The following is a 12,051-nucleotide window of genomic DNA, read 5'->3' on the forward strand; positions in this document are numbered from 1 at the left end:
TGCACAATGCCTTTCGTGGGAACCAGCACACATCAGGGCGCTTGCTACAACCTTCCACAGGGCCTGTTACCTGGAAAGTCACGGTAGAAGTTTCCAGTTCAAGAGGGTGACTTCTCACCCTTCAAAGAAGTTACAGATTTTAAGAGTCTCTTCCTGGCTCTGATCAACCTCTCGCCTCCCTGACAGAGTTTCAATTTAACCAAGCCTTACTGAAACAAATGAGTGCTACACTATACTGTTTCTCATTCTTTACCAAGGAGTTAAGTTTCACTTAGCAGAACATTCATCAATGAGTAAGAAAATGTACACAAATACAAATAAAAATGGAAAAGCCGACACCTTACAATTTTTTGCCTTATGTAAGCTAAATTTTCTTCCATTGGAAACAGAACTACTTGCGCAGGTGGTTGTTAAATGCTGCCAGCTGCTCTGTGGCAATAGAGATTTTGAAACAAGACCCTGAAAAGAAGGACGGAGAGGGGGAAAATAAAGAAAAGGGTGTGGAATAAGGCTCTATATTGAACTAATTCCCTGGGTAATACAGGAGGGGGGAGAGCAACTTCAGTCATAAACAGGAAGCAGAATTTCCATTCAGCTGGTCTGCAATAAATTTATTTTTCCAAGAAAATGAAATGGAACAAGAGAACAGACATACCTGCTTTATGTTAAAGAAAGGCATGTATGAACCTAATACAGGAAGAAGTTGTTTAAGACTGTACATCCTTGAGAAAATATTACCTCTATAATAGTGCCAGGGTCTCTGTTAACTCGGGTTATCAGCTACATAAATTAGACGCACACTGGGGCACTCCAGCCTGCACCGCCGTCTGCCGTGCTCATATAATGTGCGCTTTGCTCCATCATTTGCCTCCTTTTGTCCTCCTTTCCACTTGTTATTTTATAAAGAACTCGCACAAATACTGTTTTAACTATCTTATTATTCATATTGTACCAATAGAAAAAGTTACTGAGAAAATAATGGATCTAATAATAGATTCCTGTAATAAAACTAGCATTACCAATACATGCTTTGAAAGAGATCATGTATTCACTGTTTCAAGGAATGTAGTTTTTTCTTTTGATGCCAGAAAATCTTTCCTTAAAGCAAGTTCTTGACAGTGCCGAGAACATAACTATTAATATACAAGTTTCAGCTTATCACCTTGTTTCAGAAAGCAGGAACCAGGATGAAATGAGGGAAGGGAAAGGGGAAAATGAACAAAAAGAGAAGAGAGTGCAGAAAATAAACAGAAGAAAGAATGAGGGAAATAAAATAATAAGAAATGGTGGAGCTCGAAAGAGAAGAGGTGGAGACATCAAGAAGAAAACAAGGTCAACTTCATATACATATGCTTACCTTCTGTACAGCTTTCTTTGGCAACTAGAGAGTTTTGTCCTGATAAGAAAAAATCACCACCACCATGCATAACCAAGATGCTAGCATCAGTATATTTCTGTGTAGCCCTAGAGGAGCTATGGACACCTGCCTTTGCAGACATAGGGGTGTGGTACCATTTTTTGCTGGACCTGCCACAGCCATGACTCTGCCTTTGTGTTCATTGTGAACTCAATGTCTTACCCAAAAGGAGTCACCCCGTCTTATTTGACCAACTTCACTACTAATTCGCAATGGCATATAATATCCCCACATGTGGGTTTTTAGGTCATCAGTGAGGCTGAATGAAGCCATTCTCTTGCTAAGTATGGAATTTAAGAACCAAACTGCTGCAAGTTGAAACATCAGTCACAGGCTCTCAAAACATTATGTTACAAAGGCTGTGATGAAGTTGAGGCACTGCCCATATTTCCAAAAGTAATGACACTTCATCTTAAAGGCCTACTCAGTTATGTCACATTTGTATTTGCATCCTATAATGTGAATGTATTAGCTCCAAATTGTTTGGTGATAAATCATCATCAAAGAAATATGTTTATTTTTATTTTTAGTATTCATGACTTGCATGATCCTAGAACAACATATATTTAGTACTGCAGAGCAATGAAGCCATAACTTTGAGAAAAATGGCTTTATAGATCATTAAGACCTATGTTGCTTTAACAGTTAATCACATTTTCACTAATAATATGACATAAGTCCTTTACCTAAAGAGTGAAAAATGAATGACTCTTTTGCTTGCACCAAAAAGTCCTCTACTTGACCTTTACCAGGGGCAGAGGGAAATCCAGTATAATCATTGAAAGCTTTCCCTACAGCGGTATCAATACTTTCATTCAACCAACAGACTTAGCCTTCAGTTAAGGCTCCTTGAGTCCCCAAACAACAGAGGAAAAGAACCCTTCGGGGCTCTGCCGTAACTTTGAACCTGGGGTCACGCGGTGACGTCTCAATGAGCCCTGCATCTTCTGGAGAAGACCTCAGATAGCAGACCCAACCAAGACAAATATTATGGCAACAAAAAATAAATCTGCCATTTTTAACCTTTTCAGGGAAAGTAATTCACTTATTGGCTTTAGTTAAAACGTCTTACCTTTCTTCCCCTTTTTGTTGTATCTGTGAGTAATTTCTCCAGTCACATTGTTTATAGGAAGTGAAGTTATTCGTAATCATGCCTTAAGAGTATGTACACAAACTGGACATCCTAAAAGACCACTATGTATTAAATTCCTGATTGTTTGACATAAATTCTCTCTCTCTCTTTCACTCCGACAGGAATCTTCTCATTTATTTACGAATAGGTTAAGACCTTCGCCTTGTTTCTAACTATGCTCCTAAGTGCTAACATATATTAAGTAAATTTAGAGCCTCTTCTGCATAGGAAACAAATTAAATTGGTTAAACATGAAGAAAGACTAAATGTAATCCATCTCTTGTCATGTTTATGATACTGAACTCATCTTATATGAATGTTCCAATTTGGCTGTTGCAGCAGATGGGCTGCTTATGATAAACCATAACTACAGACGCAGAATGTGATAATATAAATCAAAAAGAAGATAAATAATGAAATTCTTTTAAAATAACTCTGGTTAAATATTTAGACAGTCAATTTTTAAGCTTACTTGCACGCAAAAATAGTATTCACATATCTAGGCAATGAAAGAATGGTACTCAACCATAATATAAATATAATCTAAATCTAAACATTCAGGACTCAAGGTATTTTAAAAATCTGGATAAATTTTTAGAGTAGCAAACAATAAAGTGGGAGGCCTTTTCCAGAAGTGCTCAAAACAGGAGAGGGCACTTAGGAATACCTCTCTCTGCAGCCACTCCCATGCCAAATCTCATTTCACAACTTCAGAATCCAGTAAAGCCTCCTATATATTATCATCTATCCCACATGGTAAGGAAACTCAACGTCACTCTTCATGGACAACTTAGTGTCAATGACCCTAATGTCAATTTGTATCAATTTGTGACCTCACAGTACTTAGAAAGTAAAGTTCAGAGAAGTGACTTGTCCAAGGTCACATGACAACCTTGTCCAAAGTTAATATGAGATGGAGCCAATATTTGAACAGACTTTTTTGATTCCTAAATAGGTGGTGATTCTCTTACTAATGGTACCTCAATGAATTTATATAGAAGGGTACAGATTTTGACTCAGGGAAATTTGAAGTAGATTTTATGGTGCATGTAAGCAATCCAGTTCTGTAGCCCACAGTGTGAAGATGGCCAGCAATGAAGGGGTAAGGGGGCAAACCCTTGATTTGGTGGTTTGGTGGTCTGTTTCACCACTAATAGGAGAGGGTCCGTTCCCATCTGAGGTGCTGATGCCTTACCTACTATGGCAGGTTCCTGGTGGGTAGCTGTGCTCCACCTGAAGAAGAACTTGAAAGGGTTCTTAAACTTCTTTTCTATAAAATTGCATTGTCCTTACATTCCCTCTTTCCTTGGTTTCTTTTATTCCTTATTATTAACTGAGCTCCTACGAAATGCCAGGCTATACAACTGTAAACAAGGCAGCCATAGGCGTAGCTTTCATGGAGCTTATAGTCTTCTGGTGGGTACAGACACCTCAGCAAACACTGTCAGGGCAATGGGAGTACTGAGGAGCACCTGCCTGCTGCAGGGATGGGGCTGGGAGGCAAAGGGCTGCAAGGGCACAGGTAAGACTTCCCATCTGAAGGCTGGTGTAAGCTGAAACCTACAGGAAAGTAGGAATTGGTCAGATGAGGTGGAGGAGAAAAGGGTCCTGTAGAAAAGGCTGGAGATGGAGAATAGCATGTTCAGGTGGTCTGGTTGGGTTTGGTGGAGTGGGGGGAGGTAGAGAGACAATGAAAGGAGGAAGAGAGAGTAAGGGAGAGAGAGAGTGAGATCTTGGTCATGTGGTGAACAAAGAAGAAATATGAGTAAAAGCATCAAAATCTGATTTAGTGGGATTTTTACACTGTAAATATTTTGCTCAGAAAAATTAAAAAACAAATACATGTGTGTTGGAGTTAAAGACTAGGCTGGATAGAATAAGTCTGTAAGGGCAATTTCAATGGCATCAGTTTTCATCTCTGCTGACTCTGTCTGGCCTTAGAATAGCAAGTTTTACTTACAGGTCTGTTCACGAATCTCAACCTGCAGAACTCTGGGCATAAATTTTGTGGGTACAGGCCAGTGTTCACTGTAGGCCTAGAGTGAAGTCTCAGTTTTCTCATTAAGAATTCATCTTGTAGCAATCGTTTGCTTGTCTATTTCTTTCCGTTTTTTTCTAGAAATATTGAATTGGAACAACAGAGCCCAGACCTTTTGCTTATAATCTTGTAAAATATGTTTAATAATTCAAGGCAGTGGTGTAGAATATGTCAGACATGACACTAGTCATACATAACTACTAATATGCTAAAGGACTAAATGTAAGTATAATTTTTCTCTCTGAGAAGACTGTATAGCATTTTCTAAAACCTTAAATAATTTTTAATCAAAAATTTTAACCTATACTCCCGTGGCTTCCATATGATTAAAATTTTGACCAACATGCGCTGTTCTAGTATCCTGTAATTAAGGCAGTTGAAATGTTACAAAAGAATGTGGACATTGTTATAAAAAATATGCAAAAAGTAGGCATAGGCATTCCTTTTTAGTTTTAAATAGCCAACTGTCAAACCAATACCTTGCCATATTCTTTTTGGATCATGTAGGATTAACCAAGAAAGTTTAGTAATTAAGGATATTTACTGAATGACCAAATTGTCTACTCCAATTGGGAGTGCTCTCTTACTTTCACAGATAGTGTAAATATCAATTTTGCAATTATAGTGCAATTTACCAAACCTGCCCCCAAACCCTCCCTGAATTACTATTACCTACACTGTTACTCTAATTTGGAAGACAACATCGTGGCTTCATTCACATTATAAAGTGATATCTTGTTTATTTATTTTAATCATTGGAGTCTTTTGGATATTTGAACTCAAGTATTTGCAAACAGGGATAATCAATGGTTCGACAGCAACCTGGAAATTGCCCTATTCCATTCAGACATTTTATCAGTGACTTGGAGGAAGGGGTGAGGGAATGACATCAGTAACATAAGCTTGAGGGGGCAACAGGTCAGGGGTAAAAGTAGAAAAACTGAGAAATAACAGAACCCAGATATTAGATTATTTGACCAGGTCAGAGCTATGTGTCTAAGTTAACGTTCTGAATTAACTAGATATGAGTATCTGGCACGTACGTCTAGGAAACTGAATGAAGAAAGACCTGCGTTAATCATAGTTCTCATGGCACAGTCACAGGGATTTGGGTTAACTGCAAGTTCTACAGCTCAGGCAGTGATATGGTTATCCACAAAGCTACTACAATCCAAGAGTATTCTTAAAAATTACAGTGCACACCAGAAGGGAAAAAATAGTCCCCTACTCAGCCTTTGCTGAGCATGTCTGGTGTTGATGAGGTCGCCAAATGGGCAGAGTGGAAAAACTAAGGACTCAGGAGTTCAGCTCTTTGTGTTACTGTCTTTGAATCAACTCTTTATGCTCTTTGGATTTATCCTCTGCAGCTCAAATAAGTAAATTTTTGTATCCTAAAGCATTTTATAGAATAAAGAATTATTAGTCTAAAAATGTTTAGACAAAAGAGATCATCAACATTATTACACAAAAATATGGGGAAAAAGAAAACAAATGAAAGTAAAAACCGTTAATATTTCCACAGAAAAACATCCGAAGAAAAATATTAAATAATAAAATATTTAATGTAACTTTCAAAGATACGACAGCCAAAAAGCTAAAGCTTACTTTGAAAGTTTAAAAAGATTTTAGAAATCTAAATTCATTATTATACTTTAGACACAAAAATCTAATCAACATTTGTGTTTAGGTATACACAAAAAGAAACTGAAGTCAGTTTAAACTGATCTAAGCAATCCTTTTATTTAATCATTTTCCTGTTCATATCTCTCTGAAAACACGTAACAAGGGTAACAAAACTTTTACCCTAAATTACTAATACTGTATTGGCAGGTGATTATAACACTTTTACGTAAAACTGAATATAAACTTCATTGTATAATTGCTCATACATGTTTTTCAAAGATGGTCAGAATGTACATTATAAAATCAATGACTGAACATTTCAAGATGAATAAACATGACTTGGGAAATAAGTGAAATTTTCTGATGATAACTAGGGTATTGTCTCTACTATATAAAAACCAAATTTAAAACATGCCACTTCATAAACATAATAAATATCAAGAACAACAATAGTATGGGCATGTATGTATACATTTTTTTCTTTGGAACAACAGTGAGTCTCAGGAATCACTCGGGTTACTCTTCTAAGAAGCGGTATTTGTGTATTTCCCATGCTGACACTGTGAGGAGACTCCGTGCAGCAGGGTGCTACTCCTGGAATCACCGAGGGTCCTGGTGCCTAGCTGTCCCAGAAATATTTAACTCCAAGTTGCAGTCATTCAACCTCGTAATTAAATATAGCGTCAGCCAACATAGTATCACTCTGAACTTGCTCAAGTGTCATTGGCCATTAAAAACTCACATGATTGCACTTACATTCTGGGCAGAGATACTGTGCCATCATTTGAGAGAGCAAATAAGCAGTCAGCCATGACCCTGAAAGACCCCAATCCACAAGAGAAAGGTATAGAGGGAGGGCCCAGAATTGAACCCATGTTCCCTCTCAGCCATATTGTTCTAGCAAGTTATAAAATCTCTTTCAATCTCAGTTTCCACCTCTACTGAATAGGAATCCTTACAGCTCCCCTGTTTGCACGAGCTCTTTGTGAGCATCAGATCAGATAATACATGCAAAGTCACTTGCGTAAACCTTACAAAATAATTCCTGATCACACCTCTGCACTGTCACCGTTCCGTTATAATTAACAAGACTGCGTATCCTGAGTGACAATGTGTGTGCTGTCCAGCTAGATCTGGCCAGTGGCGCCTTTTCTGGCGGGGCCAGTGGGCATCACATGTAGAATCCAAATTGGACCACTGCAGATTGTAGAACTAAAATTTTAAAACCTGAAGCATAAGCTGTGTTTGTTCTTCGGTCTATTCTTAGAATTAACTAACTTTACAGAAGCTTCAGAAATGGATTCCAATTTTACGAGGAATAAAGGTACAAGCACAGAAAAGAGTACCTCAGTGTGATAGATATTTTTTGTCTCAGTCCACGATCATTTCTCGTCAGGCTGTAAAATAACTTTTATTAATGCCAATTAATTCCTTCACAGGCCTGTGTCACTTTATAACCCTCTGCTTAAAAGAAATCAATTGTATGAGTTCTGCTGAGAAATAACCATCATAATAGATGTTTTTGCTCTTGCCTTTACTTTTCTCTGATAGCCCTTAAGGTGGTCAGAGGTAAAAGCGAAAGATGCATTGTAGCCTGAGGGATGATTGAATGAAAAAGAATGGGGGATGGGAGCAGAACCTACTCGGATAGACCAATTTCCCACCACTGCGAGCCAGAGCAATTGATTGATGAATCCTTGCTCTGTCAAGAGGCAGCCTTCAGATTTGATCACATAAATACTCATTCAACTCAAATTCTGCTTGACAAGCCTCAGACAGCTTTGTTCTGTCACAGATATCATTGGAAGGAAAATGCTCCATTAATCATCCTTAATTAACTTTACCATAGTCTGCTGAAACCAATATGCTCTCTGGCTAAACCTCATACTTAGCCAGAATTCTATAGTTATCAAATAGAAGGGAGTATTTCAAGTTTCTTCTCTCCTAGAATTACTAACTATAGGGATTCAGCATGAGCAGAGTTCACAGGAAGTCATGCCCATTGATTATATGAGATAGCTTATCGGTGGGTACATTCTTCGCTAAAGGAAACATAATTTTAAATGTGACTGACCTGCATGAGATGGCATTTTATATCTATATCTCACTCGATGCTCATAAGTTCTAATGTTTCCTTCCCAATTCTCAGGTATCGTATGTCCTGAGATATCACTTTCTAGGTAAGAGAAAAGAAAAATATCAGAACAACAAAGCCTTAGTTTGAAAAATTAAGTTGTTAGAGGCACAACATGGTTTGTGATGAATACACAAACACACACATACCATGCACACGCCCCTTACACTGTACAGGCACCCCCTACACTTTAAAGTTTGGGAAAACTTTAATGAGACATGGTCTTGTTTTGGTTTTTTTTCTTAGTATGTATAATAACCATTTCTCTCATTTCAGAATTACTGATTGGGAAGTTTTGATAACAAAGACCTTAATTCAGTGGCAACAGGACACAAACAAAAATGAGAAGTATTCAAACTTTAAGTAGAAATGAAGTGCTACACATGACCCAAAGGAGACCAACAGAGTTGAGACATCAGATGGTGTCTGCTCACCCGGGGGCTTCAGTGGCTTCGACACAGATTTTTCCAGTGGCTTTCGATCTGAGCCGTGTTTACAGGAGGACGAGGCGATTTCAATGACAATGTCAGTGACCATCTTGCACTGGGTGCTTCTAAAGACCGCTGATCTATATTGAAGTCACAGGACACTGAAATTTCATGATAAAATTTTCTACTCGTGTAGGTGCTTCTGAGAACGGTCTACAGAAAGGGAAATGGACTTTCGACACTAATGAGGGTGTACGCACTCATTTTATGTGTACAAACTAAGAAGACAACTTAGGTTTGTGAAGTGATGAGCTCAATAAACACTAAGGGTTAAAGAGTTTTGGAAATGACCATCTCTTTATAAAAAACATGGTTGGGCACTGTGGCAACGTTATATTTTACCTTCCCCTAGGCCCTGAAAGAGAAGGAAGAATGTACTATTATGTCATGTATTTGGTTTGTCACTGCTCTTTTTAAGGCATTTCTTGTGAGTTGTAGTTTTCTAATTGGAGGCAGAGTAAAAAGTCCATTGTAAAGCGCACCTCCGTGTGTGGCAAATTTGTTAAATCAAATACCGAAACTTGTCCCCTCTGTGCACAATGTTATAAAGAACGTGTTTTCATAGAAATCCTAAAACATAGATTTTATTCACCAACGTTAAACTAGATTTATAAAAATTATATGTGAATGCTAAACAATAAAACTTGACTTAAAAAATATGTAAACTACTTATAATTCCTATGACAATAAAAGGTGAAGTCAAGTTGCTGAGAGCAATTCATAACAACAGATGCCTTTTTTATTAAAACGGTTCAATATGTTATATTTACTTATTACCATATTTGGGTTTTACTTTGGGGATTAATACATGTCTCAAATCAAACCTTTATATCAAACTCTAATGCCACTTTTCTCTCCATACCCAGGGGAAAAAATTCAGAAATTGAAATCTTCCTTGTTAGAGTATGTTTTCTCTATTAAATTCTGATTGAATATTCCTGTGAATTATTCTTTTCTTCCCTTGGTGTTTACCTACTCCCTCCCCTACTTTGGTGCCGTAACCTGCTCTGTGACTTAGGCATGAAGATCCCTTTGCAAAGTTTTGATTCCTCTTCCCCTCACTCCATTTAAAGTCTTTCTTCCTTTATCTAATCTCTTCCCTTGCCATGGGTTCTTTTCCTTTGTAGACCTTACCCACTGTTTATGTATTTTTTGCTCTTTCCAGTTGAAGTTTATTTCCTGGCTACTCTTCCTTCTGTATTTTCCAGGTTCAAGTGCCTAGTTACCAATTACTGTACTGGGTGGTAGGCACAGGACACCACACTTACAATAGGCCTGGGCAGTGGAGGAGAGACGCGCTGAACGCTGAATCCCAATAAAAATAGGATAGAAGATATGGTGGAAATGTAACGTGCCATGGGAACAAATAATTGGAACGTAATTTAGTCTGTGAAGATCCGTCGGGAAAGTCTGCACTGTGAAGCAGCAATCAAATGGGAGCCCAAATGACAGATGAAAGTTTTCTAGACAAAGAAGAGGACACAACCAGGGGTGGAATGTATAGAGGGCCAGATGGGGTTTGTTTATTCACTCATTCACTAATATTTGTTGATGGCCTCCTATGTGCCTGCCTCCTATGTCACATTTAGAAGTCTTTCCCTGGTCAATTTAAAACTGTGATATTTGGAAAAACATGGAGCATACTTTTTAAATGTCCCACCCCACCCCCAATATATCTGAACCAGAAATAATTCTGGAAACAGTGAAGAACAAAACAAAGGCTACATTATCAGTTACTGCTTGCTTTGGGGATACTTCTGCTTTTTCCCTGTTGTCTCCACCCCAGCAACAGCTGAGTGAAGTCCTGAAGATAGGGGCCCTCCTCTTTCCTATTGCGGTGGTATTGGCGGAGAAGAAATAATGATGGGAGGAAAAGGGAAGAGAGAGTACATCATTCTCCTTTCTGGTAGCAAACCATGGCGGTGCAATTTAGAAATCCCTCCCTGCAACACCGTGTGTTTAACACACACAACAACATAACTGCACCCATTTCTGGGTCTTATTGGAACCTGGAAGCGGAATGATAAATGATCTTCTCATAACAATCCCAAGGGGATCTTACCAAACTGTACCAAAGAGATTCGATTAGTGGTTGATTCATAAAATGTACACTATATAGATACATGTTTTTAAAAGACAGCTGTTGAACTGTGAAAATTGTATGCTGTAAATATCCCAGGGAATGTTGTTGACAGCATCCATTCAGGAAGAATACAACTTCGCTTATATTATTCAAGATATTTAATATCAAGGCATACTAACATGTTCTCTGTTTTAAGTAAAGAAATGAGTTAATTAGATTCACATGTATGGAGTGGAAGTTGGGGAGGACCATGAACGCCCTTCCTCATTTCAAAGGTCAAAGACAGCATTAATTATTTTTAACTAATGTCTATGTAACCACATGCAAACTTAAATCAGTTTGGGTCTGACCAATTCAAAGCCATTCTTTGGTTCCCTGCTCTGTTGCAATAATTGACTAGCTTAGACTTTGCAAAGGTCACAAGCATGGACTCAGTTCATATTATTTCAGCTAATAACACAGTTCTTAAATCAAAATTTGAGAATTGATCTTTCAAAGTCACTTTTCCTCTCCGTATTCATATGTAATTTCAAATTAAATGGTAGATGTATCCAAATCTCCCTTTCTATTTAATTAATTTTTTTGTAACAGAAGACACAGTGGGAGGGTTTTTTAAAAAGATCTAGGTTTGTCTAAAAAAATTCAAAAAGGAATTAAGAAAACTATGGAAAACTTGGCATTTAGTGAAGTTCTAATGAATGCAGTTGGATGTGGGCAGCCCGAAGGAAAAAAATTAGGCAGACATAATACCAAGCAAGAAAGAAAATGAAAACAATCTTAGGTGAAGCTCAGGCAAAATGTAGAGCTCAGGAGAGTCAGGTATTTTGGCAATTAGGTTTGAAGGACTGTGAATATCGCATGGAAAATTAACATTGTTGCTTTAGAATGAGGTCCTTTCTAGACAACTGAGCACCACTGCGCAGGCCTGCACCTCTTACTGAGCCCAGAATGTCATCCTCACTTCGCCCTCCCCCTCCAGGAATCATCTCTCCGCCCCTGCCGTGCCAGGCCTGTTGCAGGCCATCACTCAAAGGGTACATGGTCTCACCCTTCTTCCCCAAAGAGTCTTCTAACTAATCTGCGGCAAGATGGTGATTTCTCCTCAAGACTCCCTTATCTAATCTCGCAACTCCCAC

General features: G+C 38.2%; 1 protein-coding gene and 1 long non-coding RNA gene across 11 annotated transcripts in view; one reads left to right on the plus strand and one right to left on the minus strand.

Moving 5' to 3' along the window:
• LOC123480070 (uncharacterized) overlaps positions 1-9,432 on the plus strand; it is a 30,609-nt gene extending 21,177 nt beyond the window's left edge. The window contains exon 3 of the long non-coding RNA XR_006655931.2: positions 8,621-9,432. This is a non-coding gene — a long non-coding RNA (uncharacterized lncRNA). The remainder of the gene's footprint in view (positions 1-8,620) is intronic.
• MECOM (MDS1 and EVI1 complex locus) overlaps positions 1-12,051 on the minus strand; it is a 550,490-nt gene that overhangs the window by 98,416 nt on the left and 440,023 nt on the right. The gene's annotated exons all lie outside the window — the stretch shown is intronic.

This window comes from Desmodus rotundus, chromosome 2 (genome assembly GCF_022682495.2).
Source record: "Desmodus rotundus isolate HL8 chromosome 2, HLdesRot8A.1, whole genome shotgun sequence".
Lineage (NCBI taxonomy): Eukaryota > Metazoa > Chordata > Mammalia > Chiroptera > Phyllostomidae > Desmodus > Desmodus rotundus.